This window comes from Myotis davidii, unplaced genomic scaffold (genome assembly GCF_000327345.1).
Source record: "Myotis davidii unplaced genomic scaffold, ASM32734v1 scaffold184, whole genome shotgun sequence".
In the NCBI taxonomy this organism is placed as follows: domain Eukaryota; kingdom Metazoa; phylum Chordata; class Mammalia; order Chiroptera; family Vespertilionidae; genus Myotis; species Myotis davidii.
The window spans coordinates 6,896,633-6,915,342 of record NW_006297021.1 but is presented as its reverse complement, the minus strand read 5'-3'; the positions used below and the strand labels follow the sequence as shown (position 1 = coordinate 6,915,342).

Here is an 18,710-nt window from a genome sequence, read left to right as displayed (position 1 = left end):
GTATGAGGACCACCTAGGCTTTTATTAGTAAGACTAGAGGCCAGGTGCATGAAAATTCATGCACTGGAGAGAGGGGTCCCTCAGCCCGGCCTGCCCCCTCTCACAGTTTGGGAGCCTTCAGGGGTGGGAGGTGACCCAGCCATCAGGGGAAGGTAATGCCCCCATCATACCTCTGCTGCTGCCACTGCCGGCAGCACAAGCCTCGGCCGGCCCTGGTTACTTGTGCCTTGGGTGGCCCTGGGCGGCTGGGCAGCCGCCATCCGAGGTTTATCCGCGCCTTAGGCCAGCCCTGGGTGACTGGGGGGCTGAGGGGACTGGGGGACTCTGGAGGCAGGCGCACGGAGCTGCTCGCCCGCCACCCCGGTGGGCTGAGGTGACTGGGCACCGTCATCTTGTGGCTGTGAGTGCTGACATATTTGAGGGCGGGGCAGTCAATTAGCATATCCCCTCCTTATTGGCTGTGGGTACCACCATCTTTGAGGGCAGGGCAGTCAATTAGCTTATTCCCTCTTTATTAGATAAGATAATAATGTGCCAATGGCTGCTTTTAAATACCCTGTACTCAATGAGGAAGCATTGACTGAAGTCAAGTCACGTGTAAAACTGAATCTAATATATGGATGGGAGATAATAAAGCTATACAGTTTTTTATTCTTTTCTAATTTTGCCTGCTCCCTATTTTTTCCTGTTACTTTTCTTCTGGGGATGTTAACAAAGGCTTTCCCATTTTCCCACCATTGAGCTTTATGTTTTCGCGATCATAGCCACATAAAATGAACCATAAATATTGTAAGAGCATTTCGTGCAAGAGATTTATAGCACTTCCTTGAAATGGTTTCAGTAGCCTTATTCCCTGGCGCCTCCTGGCATTTTTAATAACCCCCTTAATATACTTTGTCATCCCATATGTTTTGATTTAACGTTGATTATACAGACACACCACCTGACCACTGTGCTATGCGTGCAGTAGACTCAAGGTATTTTCAGAAAGGAAACATAAAACTGCAATTGTTACATTACATCCCTTTTACTAGGCTTCTCCTGGGTAGTTCAGGTAACCCTTTGGAAAATCCAACATTAGACACATTCATCGACAATCACGTCCCTGAGTTTGAAAGGCAGACCGCTCCAACCTGCCACCAATGCCCTCCCAGTGCCCTGACCGCGTCCCTCGGGAACATACACTGAGCACAGTGGAAGGTGAAGGCAGAGGCAGGAGGCTAGGAAGCAGCCAATCAGATGGCGGGGGTCTAAGATCTGATGCCTCTGAGCTGAGCGGCTCAGTCTCCCTTCAGTGCAGACGGGAACCACACGCACCGGTGTGAATGCGCCCTGGGTGGGCAGCGGCCACCAGGCAGACCCGGAGCTAAGAGGGAAGGGTGCATGCCCAGGCAACTCGTTCTGCACAGCGTCCGGCCGGTCAGCGACAGTCCCGTGCTGGAATGTTCCCGTTCGAAGGTATCGCTTCTTTCTCATTGAGCTGCTGCTGTGTTGCTGAGGGATCAAGGAAAGCAGAGATGCTGGCTGGAGGGAGGGCTCCGCTTTCTAGCAATGCTTTGTTCCCGTTCTCAGCCTACACGCCAGCCTGGGAAGGGGTTAGACTCCGCGGGAGTGGGCAATGGGCAGAATAGAGGAACACTCGCCGTGGCCGAGGCTGACTGTGCACAGCCTTTATGAGGACGGACTCTTTGTTAGTGTTGCTATTGTTCTGAAGATAAACTGGCGAAGAATGCAGCGCTAACATCATCACAGGCTGCTCTGTTTATAGCTACAGAGACCCAGGGGGAGACCTGGGGGGCAGGGAGTTGGGGCGGGGATGCATAGCATAAGGGTCGCTGCAGTTTACCCAGCTGTCTACCAGCCTGAGAGACAGAAAGGGCCACAGCGCTGGTCCAAAGTAGAGAAAGAATTGTGTCACCATGAGGCGGGGTCCTCTGTGCATTTGACACAAGTTTGGTAAAAAGCAGACACTTTGCATATTCTCATCGGGCTTAATACTTCAGATGCCTTAATTGTCATTTATTCCTGACAGCTGGTGTCACTGCCCAAGGGCCGTCGGCCCGTGGGGAGCCCTTGGTTTAGTTGCCAAGGTAATTGGCAGGGTAATTCAATCTGGAGAGAGGAACAAAAGCCCCATGAGACACATATTGCGTTAGGGGCGTGAGGCAGGAGACGGCTTTGTGCAGCGTTTAATTTGGGGAACGGGTCCCTGCTTTTGTCTCTCCTCTGATCAGGTATCTGTTGGAAGACCTGGGTAAAACAGGGACTTCCGCCATGCGTTACATATTCAGAGGGACATGATGATTTCTTCTCTACATTAGGTGAGGCTGAATAATGTATGTGTCAGACAGTACACTGGCGGCCACATGGGAAGGTTTCTCTGGGAAGTTGTTTGCTTTCTTCCCTGGGACACTGGGAATCGCTCCCAGGTGGGTTCTCAGTGGTGGCCTGCAGGTGAGATGAGCTGTGGTCCCAGGGCACAGAAATGAATGAAGGCAAGGGCTGGTTGGCCCCGTGTTCCAGGGATCTCTCAAAAGCATGGCCCACTTAAATCGACATCCTCAGAGCTAACCGTCAGGGCTAACATTTTCATACTGCATCTCAGGAAGCTTTCCTAAGTAATGCAGTCCCTTTGTGTAATTATTTTCTAAAAGAGGGGAAATATTAAGGCATTGATTATAGTTTCTCAATTGCCAGGCCAGAGGTATTTTTTTTTTATTCATTGTTTTTATTCATTTATTTATTTATTTAGGTCTGTGGCGCTAAATACACTTGGCCTCTGTAACATCATCGATTGTGCTCTTGTGATTCACTTTGTGAATTTAGTTTCCCTAAATACTTATAAAGTACACCATTTTATTTACAGAATATGATATAGCAAATAACACTAATATGTATAGCTAACATTTAAAAATCACTACTTAAACTTGAAAATTCACTACTTAGTTATACGTAACACATAATTCATTATGGTAAAACGTTATAAAAATTAAAATTGTAAGTTTTAAGATTCAAATATCAACTATGAAATATAAATAATATTTTTTCATATATGTAAAAATTTTACCTTATTATTTCTGTGTTCAAAAGACATTGCTTTGGAGAAGGCACAGTTAACTAATTAACTGAATGTCCATTGGGATTTAATTAGCAACTTTGCTGAATGGATGAAATATGGAATTAGTATTATTTTAAAGAAGAGGATAAGGAAAGTTAATATCTTGCATTTGAGCTTTAAGAAGTGTTCTGACACCTGCAATTGTGTAAAATTTATTTCTACTAAAGGAAGAATAAAAGGAACAGTCAAAAGGTAATCTTAGACGTAGGGTGAGAGTCGATAAAGCCTTTCAGGACATCAGGAGACAGGGTAAAGGGAATGAATGAATTAAGCAAAAGGAGGGGTGCTTTGCTCAGAGGCAGTACAGGGGTAAAAAAAAAAAAAAAAGGACCCAGACTGGCCTTTGGCACCAGACTGACCTGGCTACAATCCTAGTACCGCCTCCTCCTTCTGTGCAGCCTGGGCAGATTAGGCCCACCCACTGGCTTGCGAGAATTAGGAGTCCACATAATTGTAAGTAGTTCATGTCAATGTGAGAAGGGTGTAATTAAAAAGATGATATCAAAGTCGATTGTGACCTTGTTAGGCCATTTGGGTGGAGACTCGATTACTCCTTACACTTAGAGGAGGGGGTTGACTGCCGGCGCAGGAGAAAGGCTCTTTTTCATCTCCATCCTCCACCCCCTCCATTCTCTTCCAGCTCCTCAGTACTGTCTAGGTCTACCTTTTGAGACCATTGCCTTCAGTGTAATGCATTGAATCCTATTTAAATGCAAATAGCCTTGGCAAGACTACTGGAGGATATTGTTACTCCTTGGCCTGCTGCAGGACCTGGGAGCAGATGCTGATAGGGGCACACTGAGTAGGAGAGAGACTTTTTCAAAAAGTCGAAGGTGGGGAGGTCCAGGCCAAAGGGATACTATTGAGAGAAGAAAAGCTCATTGGACAGTCTAGAAGAGGCTGGAAAAGATCCGATCATACCAAGATGACTTAATGAGTGCCTACAGAGAGAGACCAGGTCCCTGAAAAACATAAAATTAGGCTGTGGGTCTAAAATGAAAGTGGGAAGCCTAGGTAGGCAGCAATCTTAGTGAGAGACAGAATACATCATACTTTGTTTTTCTTGGCCACCCATGAGGATATTTGCTGCAAATAGTGAGTTCATGCTCTTTGTAGAAAATTTATTTACTGGTTTGAAGGGGGAATGGACAGGGGGGGAAAGGAAATGAAATCTAAGAAACACAGCAAATTTTGCTTTTATGGCATAACTAGAGGCCCACCGCGCAAAATCTCGAGAGACCCACACCCGGTGCACCGTGGGACCCAGCGTCAAGTCCCCGCCCACCCGGGCACTGCACTGCGCATGCAGCCCCGCCCACCTTGAAGACAGTTGTGGACAGAGATAAGAATAGTTTCATGCCCTGACCTTTCCTTCTCAGGAGCACTTAAATTGACCTTCATTGGAAGATGAGAATTGAACAGAGCAACTTGTTCAATTCTTACTTGTTCCCATGAAGAAATCACATGAAGTTCCGCAGGTGCATTTGGCGTTTGGTCGTGACGGCGTGACGGCTTGCCAGAGTGCATGTCAGGAGATAACACGAAGGATGGCCTTGTGGAGAACTAACTCTGGCTGTCTGTGCACTCAAGTTAGATCTAAACATAGAACATGGCACAGCCTCTTGAGCAAGAATGATCCTCACATCGGGGAGCCCGCCAATCTCCCCACTCACAGCGACTCAACCGCACTTCCTAGATTCTCACACTTGAAATGAATCTCATTTGCTGCTATGCTCCCGTCTGTTTAGGAATGGTTAGCTCTAGAGGAGGCTACATGCTCTTTAAGGACCAAATATTCAGGGCACTGCCTAGGCAGTATGGGAAAGGGAGGGTCCTGATGTTTCCAAGGTCATTCCCACTTGTGTCATGTCTTAAATTCTACCTTTCGACAATGGTAGAAAGGCAAGCATCTGTGGATGAAGTGACACCATGAAAAGCTATTTCAACTTTTCTGTTCCACCACTTTTCATATCCTGCTTCTTTTTTAAAATAGTTTTGGGGATGTTTGCATGTTTCCTTCACCAAATTGGAGTTCTTCAAGGGAAGGGAGAGAGCCTGACTTCAAATTTACCATTGCCTAGCAAAAGGCCTGCCACCTAGGAAACACACACATATGTATTCACATTGAACTTCCAAGCTACCCAAGTTATGTGAAGGATGAAGCGGCCATATTAATGGCCTCCATTCAACTTCTCAATAAAATTTGTGAATTAGGGAAAAATTACCTTTGTTCGCTATCTCCTGGCATTCTTATGCTATTGCTGATACCAGGGGACTGTGTTTATGCCCAAGCAAATCTGATAAGTCCACACTAATAAAGTCATAGGTCACTCTCATTAGTGTAGGAGCCAAGTGCAGACTGTTTAGTGTCAGGGAGGGCTGGTGAGAATGACTGCAAAGGGACACCACCAGAAGTATCTGCCACCTCCTGGGAGGGGAGTGGCTTCCAAGAGGGGCCAAGGGCAGCAGCTCTGGCCAGCAGCCAGCTGGGTCCTGGAGTCAGGTGAAGGAGTTCTGGCATGAGCCGGGGTAATCAACCCCACTCTGATCATCAGAGGACATAGAAAGCCATTTTTCAGACATCATATGTTTCATCCCTCACAATTCTGTGAGTCCTTCTTATGACTCCAAAGTCTTTGTCATGGGCTGGGCAAGGAGGCCCACTGTGTTTTCCTGAATATGCCTGAAGTGGTGAAGTGATGGTGCCTGCCTGTCAACAACCAGGACTGTGTTATTATACAACAAGGTCATGGAAAACCATGGAGTTATTCTGCTGGAATGCTACTTAAAGTTGTTTTGTTTGGGCATGATGTCAGGAAGGGATCATTTGGAGGGAGCATCTGTGCTTATGACCTGGAAAGCAATCAGTGTAAGATGCTATCCTTGCCTCCTCTCTTTAAACCCCATCCATTAGAATCTTTCCCATGGGAAGGCACAGGGAAACATTTGAATAATCATTTGGCTTCCTCTTGAACCACCTGGTGATTCTAGTCCATTCATAGTTCGTTCACAGAGACATTTGAGCTCCCTCCCCCCAATACCATAAGAACAGACAGCCACCGTTTATAGGTCACTGTATAATTTCTGAAGTGTCATGCAGCCTATTCTTAGAGGGGGGAAAAGCAACACTAATTTTTAAAAATAAGACTTTCAATAAGTCAAAATGTGTATTAAAAATTATTGGTCCTATATTACTTAAGTTTAGAAATATGCCACGGCTCACCAAGCCCAATCCCTTCCAAAATGTGGAATAATCAAGTATGAACTTGGAACTTACATAGATCTTAGCTCAAATCTTGACTGTACCATTTTCAGTAGTTAACCATTTGGTTGCCACATCAATGAAATGAGACTGATATCTATCTACCTTGTATGTCACTTGAAATTTAAAAAGAATAATGAATGTCAAGTATCCATGATGCTATCTGTTGCAGGGTAAACATTTAATAATTTGGAAATAATTCTTTCTGTTCCAGAGTCAAATCCAAATGCGATAGTTGGCACAGCATAGAGGAGACATTTGTTGTCTGTCATCTGTTCTATCTTAGCAGTACTACCTCCTGCCCAAACCAATCCACTGCCTATTTCTCCAACCTTTTTCTCTAGCAATAGAGTTCACAAACATGGTATGCTGTTTTAGTCTGCATCCCAGTGTGTTTGCCTTTACACGTGTTGCTATTTTCTTGATATGAAATTCGGCATGTCTCCCTCTTCCCATTGCCCAGAAATCTCCAGTTCATCATTGAACACATAGCTCAAGGATGATATGCTTCCTGCCAGTGATATTCTTTGTACCTTAAATAAAATAGCTAATATGTGATGATTCTCACAACCCACTAAGTGCTCTTTTAGGTCAATATTTTACACAAGTTATTTAATTCATACTGAAATTCACTGTTCTACTCATCATATATATTGTCTGTCTTCCCCACTACATTTTGATCTAGCTGACTGTATAAAAAAGTAATTATCTTAGCTTGAATGAAGAATGAATGAATGAATGAATGAATAGAAAATTGGATGGGTAAAAGATAGAGAGGCCAAATGTGTTTTAGGGGAGGTGAAACTATTGTCTGAAATGGGCCAATATTTTAGGAAGATAATTCTGAAGAAGCCCAGGAATTTTAGAGAAGATATTATGTAAACAAATAAACAAAACCAGACTTAAGCCAGAATGGACTGATGGAGACTAGAGAGGTTCAGGTAACTGCAGTTCATCTCATAGGAAACATTAGAAATAAGATCAGAGGAGAAGCTAGATTAGGGCATGCCTGTAGAAGACATCCAAGACCCCATCAATTTCTAAAGAAACCAGCCAGATAGTCTAGATAGAGAAAGAAGCAATACTTCTGGAATTAACAGCAATGCACTCAAATTAGCACTTCCATGGAGCTAGGCCATATGCTAAGCACATTACATGAATTGATTTATTTAAACTTACTTTTCAAAACCCACGAGAAAAGGGATTTTGTAATCCCCATTTCATAGATGAGGCGACAGAAGCAGCCAGACTTGTCTAAGACTCCAGAGCTGGAAATGAGAAAGCTTGGATTTGCACCCAAGTCTGCGCAAATCTAATGCTCATATCCTTTACACGCTGCTGTTCTGGCTCTTTAAGTTAACTGAGGGAGATGGCTCAGGCTAGAGAAAAGGCGGATTACTATAGAAGAAAAAACACGGCAATGTTTCAAGAGATTGAAAGCAAAGGGAACTCGAGAAGAAAGTCTTCCATTCCATACTAAACTAATTAGGATTGCAAGGTTTCCCTATCTAGAGAGTGTATCCCCTAAGAGTTCCATTACTGAGGACACGAAGACTAACCACATCCATGGATGGGCTTCCTGTGGATGAGGGAGTAGGGAGACATTGGGAGGGAATTCCAGAAAACTGAAAGGGGGAAAGCTATGAATGCCAGGGCCATGAACTTTGGAGGCAAAAATCACCCTTCCTCCTTTGACCCCACTCTTACTGTGGGGTGTGACTGCTGAAGAATGGGGTGGAAATTGGAGCAGTGACAGTGACAAGCTATGGCCCAGGGACTCATATGTTGGGCTATTGTCCGGGGAGATTTTTCTGATTTTATTGCCCTAACCCAGAGAGTCACTGATGAAGGATGATTTCTGGAGTCACAGAGCAATCCAATAAGCCACATTTTGCATTTTATATAACTGAATTACATGTGCTTTATCTGCTTGACAAAATGAAAAGCTAACTGGCATTTTGGGGGAAGGTTTTATTATCTTATTCGGCCCTTCACATTTCACATTCTAAAGACGTGTGCTATGAACTATGCCTGTTTACACAATTAGGTTCAGATATACAATCAGTGTTGAATTTCTCCCATTAGCATATTTTTGAGAAGAATGAATCCATTATTTGGAGGAGAAAATTCAGGATCAGGAGGTAGGGGTCTGTTTATTATTTTGTTTCATTGTGTTTGTATTCCCTTTGCTGACATTTTGGTTAGAACACTATCTACCAAGGGGAAATATTTTCAAACATCAGCTGCTCAATAAGTGTCACACATTGATTTTTTTGGAATTCATATCTCTAACTCTCATCACAAGTTTTATGCCTCACACATTTTCAGATTCTTTCAGACAGCTAAACATACAAGCATATTTGTGGGGTTATTGTACGGTCAGTCCACCTCATTTTCTTCCACTCCCGCCACTGCCTTAGTCCACAATCTTAATTTTTGTTTGTTTGTTCAGATTATGGCAACAAACCTGAAACCAACCTCTCAGCCCACTCCCATCAGCCTGTGCATAACCACCAGTGCTCTCTTTCCAAAACTCAAATTGACTCTTGTTAGTAGCTTCCTTAAGCTTTTTTAGATCACTCTTTGTTCTCAGAATAAATTCTAGTTTCACTCATGGCTTACAATCTTTCCTGGTCATCTCTCAACACATGAGATTTCCCCCAAATTGTCTCTGCATCCCTCCCTCTATATTCCACACATTTTGAGCTTCTTGTAGGTTGTCAAACATGTCTTCTTTTTTTTAAAAAAAAATTTTTTTTAAATACATTTTATTGATTTTTTACAGAGAGGAAGGGAGAGAGATAGTTAGAAACATCGATGAGAGAGAAACATCGATCAGCTGCCTCCTGCACATCCCCTACTGGGGATGTGCCTACAACCCAGGTACATGCCCTTGACCGGAATCGAACCCGGGACCCTTCAGTCCGCAGTCTGACACTCTATCCACTGAGCCAAACCGGTTTCAGCCAAACTTGTCTTCTGATCTCCCCACCCCAAGCCTTTCTGAATGCTGCTGCTTCTACCTGGAGCTTCTCTTCCACCTGCTCATTCCTGTCACTTCCCTCCTCCTACCCCTAACGCCTCCATCTTGGCATGTCACATCTTGCAGCCATCCTCCGCTCATCCTTTCCACTGCTCACACACTTACACAAAATGGATAAGATGACCTTCCCCTGGTCTCCTTCAGCACCCTATTCATTTTTTTAACATACAGATCATGTTTTGTTTATGTTTGCTTGATTCTCAGTAAATGTTTGTGGAATGAATGAATGAGTAATAAGAATAGCAAGAATCCTCTATAATAAAGATGGCAAAGAAAAATGTGTTTTGTAAAAATATAATAAATGGAATACTATAAGAAGATCTGTAGATTAAATCAAGTACCAGTATACTGTCTAATGTGCCAAAGTTGGACAATGATCAGGAAATGACATGGGATTTGAAGCATCATTTTTCATTCATGCTATAAAATGTTGTCCTTTAAGTGTGCTTTCCTCTGAGCTAACTTAAGTCAAAATTTTCAAGGCAAACTTTTAAAATTTTCTAATTAATAGGATTACATCTTGTATGTGTTGATACTGCTATGTATACATTCCATTTGGCTTCCTCATTTATTCAACATTGCTCTGCTAAAAGAGAGCTGATAAAGTTAATAAACTTCTCAAAATTTTAAACCTCTCATTGCAGTAGCTACTCTATTGACTAGGTGACAGAATCAAATAGGCAGATTAAGCCTCCAAGCAATCACAGAGCTTATCTTTTTTGCTGGTTTCTGTTACCTACTTTTTTATTAAATTGATTGGGGTGACATTGGTCAACATGAACATATAGGTTTCAGGTGTGGATTTCCATGTTACAAGATCTGTATATTGTACCATGTGCTCACCTCCCAAAGTCAAATCTTCTCCTGTCACCATATATTAGGGCCTATTTTTCCCACACCCGCTTCCCTCTGGCAACCACCATACTCATGTTCATGAGTTTTAGTTCATATATGGGATATAAAACTGAAATTCATGATCATTTATCTTAATAATTGCTGAAGGCCAGTATTCTATTTAATGTTCAGGGGCCCTTTCCAAATCATACTGATTTTGAGTAAAATGTGGAGAGCATTGGCATATATGACCATTTTGTTTAATGTGATTCACAAGCTGCAAAGGTCTTCAGAGCATTAGTGATCTTATTTTTGGAGCATCCTTCAAAGCCTTGAAATCAGGGCCCTTTCCCCTGTGAATGGTTAGATACTACTTTGGAAGAATTCAAGAGGGGGTGATGTGTAACAGATGTTTGACACAAATACTTCAGCTGTTGATGGTGGTACCAATTCTAAACTTACCTGTGCTATAGGATTAAAGGGAATACACAATATTTCATGGTTGCTGAACCCACCATAATATTTCTTGGCCTACTGATGACTTTCATGAAACTCACAGAATTATACTTTTTATACTCCTCCTCTTCATTTTCTAGGACATAAAGTCACTTGATCTGCATTTCATGACTGATTTCAATGAGCTTCACACACGTGTTGCAGAACTGTTTTGTATGTCAACACCTCCTTGTTCAATATTTATGACTTTGTGGCACATTTCAATTTTTTTTGTAATGTAAACTGTGTAAATGCATCAAAAGTGCTGTGTGATTTCTGCACTATGTATTATGGATCTAAATTATAGACATGCTATATCTTTATGGTATCTAATTCTATTAAACCATACAAATTCATAGCCTTGACTTATCAGTTAGAAGTAGAAGATATGAAATTCAGATCCTTTAATATGAAATAAAATTGAGCCTTTAAGTGGCTTGGCCAACATATTAATGGAAGCATAAGTGTTGGAGCCCAGGTCTTGATATTTCCAAGCCAATATCTACACAATGGCTTTAATATTGTACCGAACACCTGCCTTTGAGGCCCTCAAATACATTTCTTGCCAGTCACTTATTAAAATTTGCATCATATTTGGAAAAGGAAAGTAGATGGATATTTAGGCAATATTACAGAGTAGGGAATTTTCATAAAGTGGTTCCCAATAAAGAGTGCAGAATGACAAGCATAAGTGGAGCATAGCTTTGGAGAGTATTTTTCCAGAACACCACCACTAGTTTTGCTTCAACATTGTTACATTCAACATTCAAACAAATATTCAGAATTTCAAACAAATAGAAACGTTTAAAGAATGGTATATCAAATATCCACTACCTCGGTTTTATTGTTAACATTTTTCCCTATTGCTACACCCTATTTGTATGTGTTTTGAAGAAACATTTGAAATTAGGTTGCAGACATCATGACGTACTCACTCTAGATATTAGATGACCAAAGAGTAAGGGTGTTATTCCTAATAGCCTCAATTCCATAATGTGACTAAGAAAATTAATAGTTTCCTGATATTACCGAAGGTCTATTTAATTTTTAAACTCCTTTGTTTCTTTTTGATTATTTTATTCTTTTCTTCTCCAATCAGATTATATTTAAAGCTAGGCATTAGCCTCTATTAATCTAGTATATTCCACACGCATACTCTATTCTCCCACCATGACATTGACTTTTTGAAGATAATGAACTAATTGTCTTGTAAAATGTCCCATAATCAGAATGTGTGTGATTGTTTCATTATGATGTTTACCATGTCTCTCATTCCCTTTGTCTCCTATAAACTGAAACTCGTTCTTACAGCTTGAATAGATACCGTTCATATGTTTTTGGCAAGACTGTGTCCTAAGTGACGTTTTATGTGTCATCCCATCTGGGGGCACGCACTTTCATGATGTCAAAGTTCATCATGCTGCTTTGATATTTTGGTGACTGCCAGAGGAGATGAGGGGCTTGGACAGGGGTAATTAGAGGTCATGGGTGTGGACATGGTCAGATGTCAGAGGTTTCTGATCATATTGTGGTGGAATAATTCTGATATATTATGGTGGGTTAAGTATGTGAGGAATAAGGGTAAATGACAGAGAAGTGAGTTTGTGGGGAAGGAGTTTAATAAATTTATAATTCAGTCTAGGCCTTGTAAAGTGTGAGCCTCCATTAGTCATCCAAGTGGTAACTGGAATGTTTACACCTGTCTAGACATCTGAGCAGTTAGGGCTGGAGATATATGTTTGGGAGTCATCAGTGTTTCGATGACATTTAGACCATGGGACCATCTGAGTTCAGCAAAGGAAAGAAAACACCAAGGACTGAGTTCTAAGGTATTCCTACATTTAGAGGTAGAAAATGAAGAAATGGTCAGTGATATAGGTGTAAACCCCAGAGAGTGTGTGGTGTCCTAGAAGATAAGAAATGCTTCAAGGAGAATGTCATCTGGGTTGAAGCTACTGAGAGGTCAAGTAAGAAGAGGACTTTGAATTCACATTTGGATTAGACCAGATGGAGAGTGTTGGTGACTGTGACAAGAATGGTTTCATTGGTGTGAGGGGATGAAAGTCTTGCTGGAGTGTATTATCAAGAATATGGGAGCTAAGAAAGTGTAAGCCCTTGCTGGGAAGGGGATGAAGAGATGGGGTAGCCTCTCGAGGGCGATGTGGGCCAAGGAAAACACTCACTTTCTGTTAAGATGGGAAATATGACAACATATGTGAATGCTTATGGGACTGTTCCAGTGAGGAGGAAGAAACCGGTGATTCTGGGAGACATTAAAAATAATTGCATGGGAGAATTTATTGAGTTAGTGAGAGAGGTAAACCTCCAGTATACAGTGGACTGGTTTATCTTATACAGAGAGAAGGAAAGACAGTTCAATAAAATGGGAGAGAAGAGGAATTTTGGTAAAGTGGTGTATTTGGGGTAGAAAATGAAGTCATTCTCACCAGAATACTTCTATGAAATATAAAGTAAAGTCATCAGCGGACAGTGTGCCACTAAAGAACAAAGATTGAAGGATCGAAAAGAAGATCAAAAGTTATCAAGTAGTTCTGTAGGAGAGTGAACATGATATATTTACTGGGGAAGGAGGACAGACCACTTTGGGACATAAGAACAGCCCTAGAGGTTCTTTTTAGAAAGGATTTAGTGTTGTGTGTGCTCTTTTGCTCAGGAGATATGCGGGTGTCCACCTCTGAAGGTAATTGCTAAGCTGGACCAGTAAACATTGACAGTAAGAGATTATGGTGTTACTATAGAGCAAGGGACTTGAATTCAGGCACATGGTTAAACAGCCATTTCGCTTTCTCCTCAAAATACCTCTGTTAAGAAATTATATCAACCCTATCACATGAATGAATCAATAGAAGTTGAGAAACGTTAACTCACCCACGATTATTCAGCTAATAAATTACAAAGAATGATATACTCTACAAAATGACACTGCCGACATGGAATACATTTCTCAAAGGTTTAAGAAGCACTTTCACCTAATTCTCTTAAAGTAGTCACCCTCACACTACTATAAAACTAGGGGCTTTTCCTTAAAATTGGATTAAAGTAACAAGCAAACACTAAACTCTATCATAATTAAAAATCAATCAAGTTTATAAATTTATTGAAAACACTACAGGTGTTGAAGTGTTAAAATGTAGGCCTCCAGTTCATAACTTATTTTTTTTGGTGAGTAAATAGCTATTTTGCACTGTATTAAATATAGCTTATTTAATGAAATCAGAAGGAGTAGACAAATGTTGGTGCAATATAAATATTGTGATGTATTTATCTTAATAAAATTCTAAATGCCAATTTATCACAATGCATGTTTGAGTTTAGACTGTAAATAGAGATCAGTTTATTTCTGTGCTGGTAACAACCATTGCACAGACATGGCTTCAGGTAAATAAATCTATTCTATGATAAGTTTTAAAAAAATCAATCAAATCCCTTATGAATAGAATAACTTATCGTTCAAGAAGACAACTGTGAGTGGAGGTTCAATTAAGTTTAGAATAAAAATTAACATGCTGAAGTTTTTAAGAATGTAGCCCTATCCCTCCCTAAGAAAATGCATTTGCTTTATAAAGCATTCTGTTTAGACACTCCTGAGCAATTTCTGCCTCCAGTGAAATTGATAACCAGTCCTGGGCTGTGCTGTCAGCAGTGAGAGCAGAAGGTGGGCAGCAAGGGGAACCTGCTATAAATTGCATCTCTATTAACCACGATGACCAAATTGGGACATGTGGCTTGATGAAGAGACAGAATATTCACAATTAGGATAATCACAGCAATATGGGCTTCATGGTTATCATACAATTACCAGTGGTGCAAGGGGTCAGCTCGGAAAACTCAGGCTTACAATTGAGGTCAAATTTGGGGGATTTACTTGAAAATTAATTTCTGAATATGTCACACCTGTGAACATGTAATGCTCTGCCTTGAAAGCCCAATCACCAACTTCTCCAAAATCTCCCCTTTCTGAGTTCCCATACCTGCTGGATATATATTTAGTGGCTTTCTAACATATGTGCTGGCTTCATAGGATGGTCCATTGCCTATGCTGAACTCCCCAAGTGTTTGTAGTCCTGGAACCTAGTAACATCCCTGCTATCAGCAGGCCCTCAGTAAATGCTTGCTGAAGGCTCAGAGAGAGGGAAAACCTGGGGCCAACCATAGCCAGAATGAACTATGTCCCTTGCTACTTTTCCTGTAGAGGCTTTGTGCTTACTTCTTCAGGTGCATCTAAATCTGGGTCTCAGTTTGAATAGCACTTGCCTCCTCATTGAAAACTTACCTGTGCACTACCTTCCCCCTTCATTTTCAGAGATAACTTATGTCTCTTTTTCATCCTCTCCCATAAAGCTCCCAAATTACACCTCAATTTGAAGGTTGGTGCCTCTCTGGAGAGTTAATCACATTTTCACCTAGACACACACCTCAAAGACAGCCCACTTCCCTGGTTTTTAACCAGATAGTTTCAAATGGCTGATAATTAACCCTATCAATGCCCTAAAGTTGTATGTCTCCAGAACGCATTCTTAGGGACTGACAATGGCTACTCAGTTGTTCAAATGCTGTCCTCTTTGTGGTGTTTATTCTGGTGGTTAAATATCTTAATATTAGTCAAGCACTTGGAATGGTGCAGGTACATAGCTCCATTTATGCGTTTGCTATTACTTTGTAGTCTCTACATTTCAACAAGCACATGAGGACAAAGCAAACTGGTGCAAAAATCAAGGACTCCCTTAAACAAGTAGTCTCTTATTGCTTTTATCCGAGTTCCCATTACAAACAAGTGGCATTTAAGCATGAAATCATAAATGGGAAATTTTGTAATGACAGTAGAGACTCAGTCCCTGCTTAGTGGGGCACAGGCATGTGGAAATAGAAAATATGTCGGATTAAACCCCATGTGTCTTTAAGATAAAGAAAAGCTTCTCAGTTATTTGGCTTGGTTTTTGTTACATGGCCCATTGAGCAACTGGTACTTTGCCCATTGGTTTGTGGGTAGGAATTATGTTGCTTTGTATTTTCATCAAGAATTGGAGAAAGAACAGAATATAACTTTTGGTTGATGGTTTATTTTAATATCTCTATTTGATCTGAAATTTAAAAAGATAAAAATTTTTAAAAAGATGCTACCAAAACACCTAAAATGCAAATTAGGCAACAGCTGCTTGACTCTGTAACAAACTAACCACAAGAGTCATGATCAAGTACCTTGTACTTAGAGGAGCCTAGGAATGCATACTGGGAACTAGTGCCAGGAAAAGGGACCTCGTTTTGAGTATCTACTCAGGCTCAGATGTCAACTGCCTTATTTTCTCTCCAACATTCTTTATTAGTCGGTATGTAAAATCTCACATTGCTTTGCAGAAGGGTAAAATTTTCTTAAATTTCAGAAAATGGGATTGCTTTATTCAAGAAGGTTATCTTCATTTGACTTTACCACTAGAGTACCAGCCCCAGGTAGCAAGGAGAAAGCCTTGGTCATATTTTCATACTTAGGGGCCTGCAGAGGTCGTACCACCAATAGTGGTACTCAACACCACCTGTGAGGTGAATAAATGAAAGAAAATCCTTTTTATGTATATATATATATAATTGATTTTTAGAAAAAGAGGAAGGGAGAGAAAGAGAAAGTTGATGTGAGAATGAAACATTGATCAGTTGCCTCCTGCACACCCCCTTGAGGGGACCAGAATTGAACTGGCAACTTCTTGGTGCACAGGATGACACCCAACCAAGTGAGATACACCGGGCAGAGCTCAAACAGTCTTTGAGTTCTGTATTATCCCATCAGGGCCTGAGGGAAAAGTCATGAGGGTGAAGAGAGAAATCAGCAAAATTTCACCTCTTTAAAGAGAGAGCCTTCTGGGAATGAAATCTACTGGGAAAAGTTTGAGAATGTGTCTCCCCTAAAGATTTGTGTTTTTTCCTATGGAGAGAAATGCTTTGAAGAAGAAATTTTAAATTTAGAACAAAACTAGAATCTCTGGAAGTGTGCACCATAGTAGGCTAGATATAGAGTTAAGAGCCAATCAGAGGTCAACTTCTATATATAAGCTTTGAAATCTTTTCAAGAAGGATTCTAATTTTAGGTGGCCTAATTTCACCATAACACCACTGTTATCAGTTAAATTGTGTGCTCCAAAATTCATATTTTGAAGTCCTAGCCCCTAGTACCTTATAATGTGACCTTACTTGGAAATAGGTTGTTGTAAAATTAATCCATTAGGATGAGGTTACATTGGGAGTATGGTAGGTACCTAATCCACTATGACTGGCGTCCTTATAAAAAGAGGGAGCTTGGACACAGATGCACACACATATGAAAATGTCAAATGTCACATGAAGATGAAGGTGGAGATCAGGCAATGAATCTACAAGCCAAGGAGTGCTAAAGATTGCCAGCAAACCACTAGCAGCCAGAGAAGAGGCAGGGAACACCTTCTCCCTCACAGCTTTCAGAAGAAACCGACCACAACTAACCCCATCGACGCCATGATGTTGGACATCCAGCTTCCAGAACTGTGAGATAATAAATTTCTGCAGTTGAATCACAGAATTTGCGATAGTGATAGCAGTCCTAGCAAACCAACAGACCCATAGAGATCCTTCAGTCACTGCCCTGATCCTCTCAGAGCTGCTGCTAACATACCATAGCTCACAATAATTCTGCAGTCACCCTGCAGAATTTCTGTAACTTTAAATTAGACATAAGATCATTGGGCGGATGGTGTTTTCACCAAGATGTGAAAACATAATTATCCATGAGCAATGCACTGCCTTGGAGACAGTGCTGGTGCTGGTGATTCAGACCTTCCCTGAGGAAACTGGCCATTAGCAGTCACGGGGATGGTCCATCAACGGTGTCTTCCTGAATATTCATCACAGCATTGAGTGCATGGGACCTGCACGTCTTCTCCACAGTGCAATGATATAAATGCTCAGTTAAGAGAGGAACACAATTTTAGGAGGAGCATTTTGAGCCAGGGAAGCAGAAGGTGTAAGAAGAATTCTGCTTTTCTCATGAGTGTCAAGGGGTTGATTAGAGAGAGCTGAGAACATCGTAGAAGGATAACTGACGAATGATCCTTAAACATCTGCATTTATAACAGAGATAATGTCTGGAGAAAATTTATGAGCTGCTAGAAAAGGGTGTGTTCCTGTCGGATGACTCACAGAAAGGGATTATGGCTGGCTGAGGAGACTGAGTCCAGGGTGACCACCTACTACTCCAGGCTTGCCAGTGAACGCAGCCCTGATATTACCTTCAGGTGACTCTGTGCTTGTCACATTTTCTAATAAAACTTGGCTTTGGGTAGAGAGAAAAGGCCACACAGTTGGTTTAGATCCTTAATGGTGCTGTTTTGGTAGAAGTTAATGGGTCTATTTTTAGTCAACCTAGTGCTTAATGTGTGGGGAATTTTTTTTAATTATTTAATGACAGCAATAGTCACTGGCCACAGTATACATCACCATCCTTGCCATCCATGATTAAGAGGTGCATAGAATCACAGCCCTTCCTACTTGATGGCAGTGACAGCCGACACTGTAAAAACTGTGTGTGGGTTATTAAAAGCTGACTTAGCACCCTCTCCTAAACCCCTAATGCCCTCCACACAGTTTCTCCAGATTCTCAGGTAATCAATCTTCTTTTTCCTCCTGTATGAACTGCCTTCCATTCCTTTCACAGAGCTGTTCATCTACTTCTATGAACTCTCATTTCTTCTTGATTGTGGGAACTGAACTCCATCCTGCAGTTGGTATTAAGGTGTTTATTTGTTTACATATAAAGTAAGTTTCCTCCATAAGAGACTGACCAAGGCAAGCTCACATATGAATCCTTTTTCTCCCACTTTTACTTCCTAACTCTGAATGTCTGTTAACTTAGAGGCCAGACCCTATATTTATACACCCTTGTTAAATTTCTTCTCTCTTTCTTTGTTGGGTTT

General features: G+C 41.2%; 1 protein-coding gene across 1 annotated transcript in view; it reads left to right on the top strand.

Moving 5' to 3' along the window:
* The first annotated feature begins 1,293 nt into the window (after positions 1–1,293).
* The window catches only part of SORBS2 (sorbin and SH3 domain containing 2), a 312,941-nt gene continuing 295,524 nt past the window's right edge, over positions 1,294–18,710 (top strand). Inside the window, exon 1 of the mRNA XM_006772685.2 lies at positions 1,294–1,458. The gene's annotated coding sequence lies outside the window, so the exon portion shown is untranslated. The remainder of the gene's footprint in view (positions 1,459–18,710) is intronic.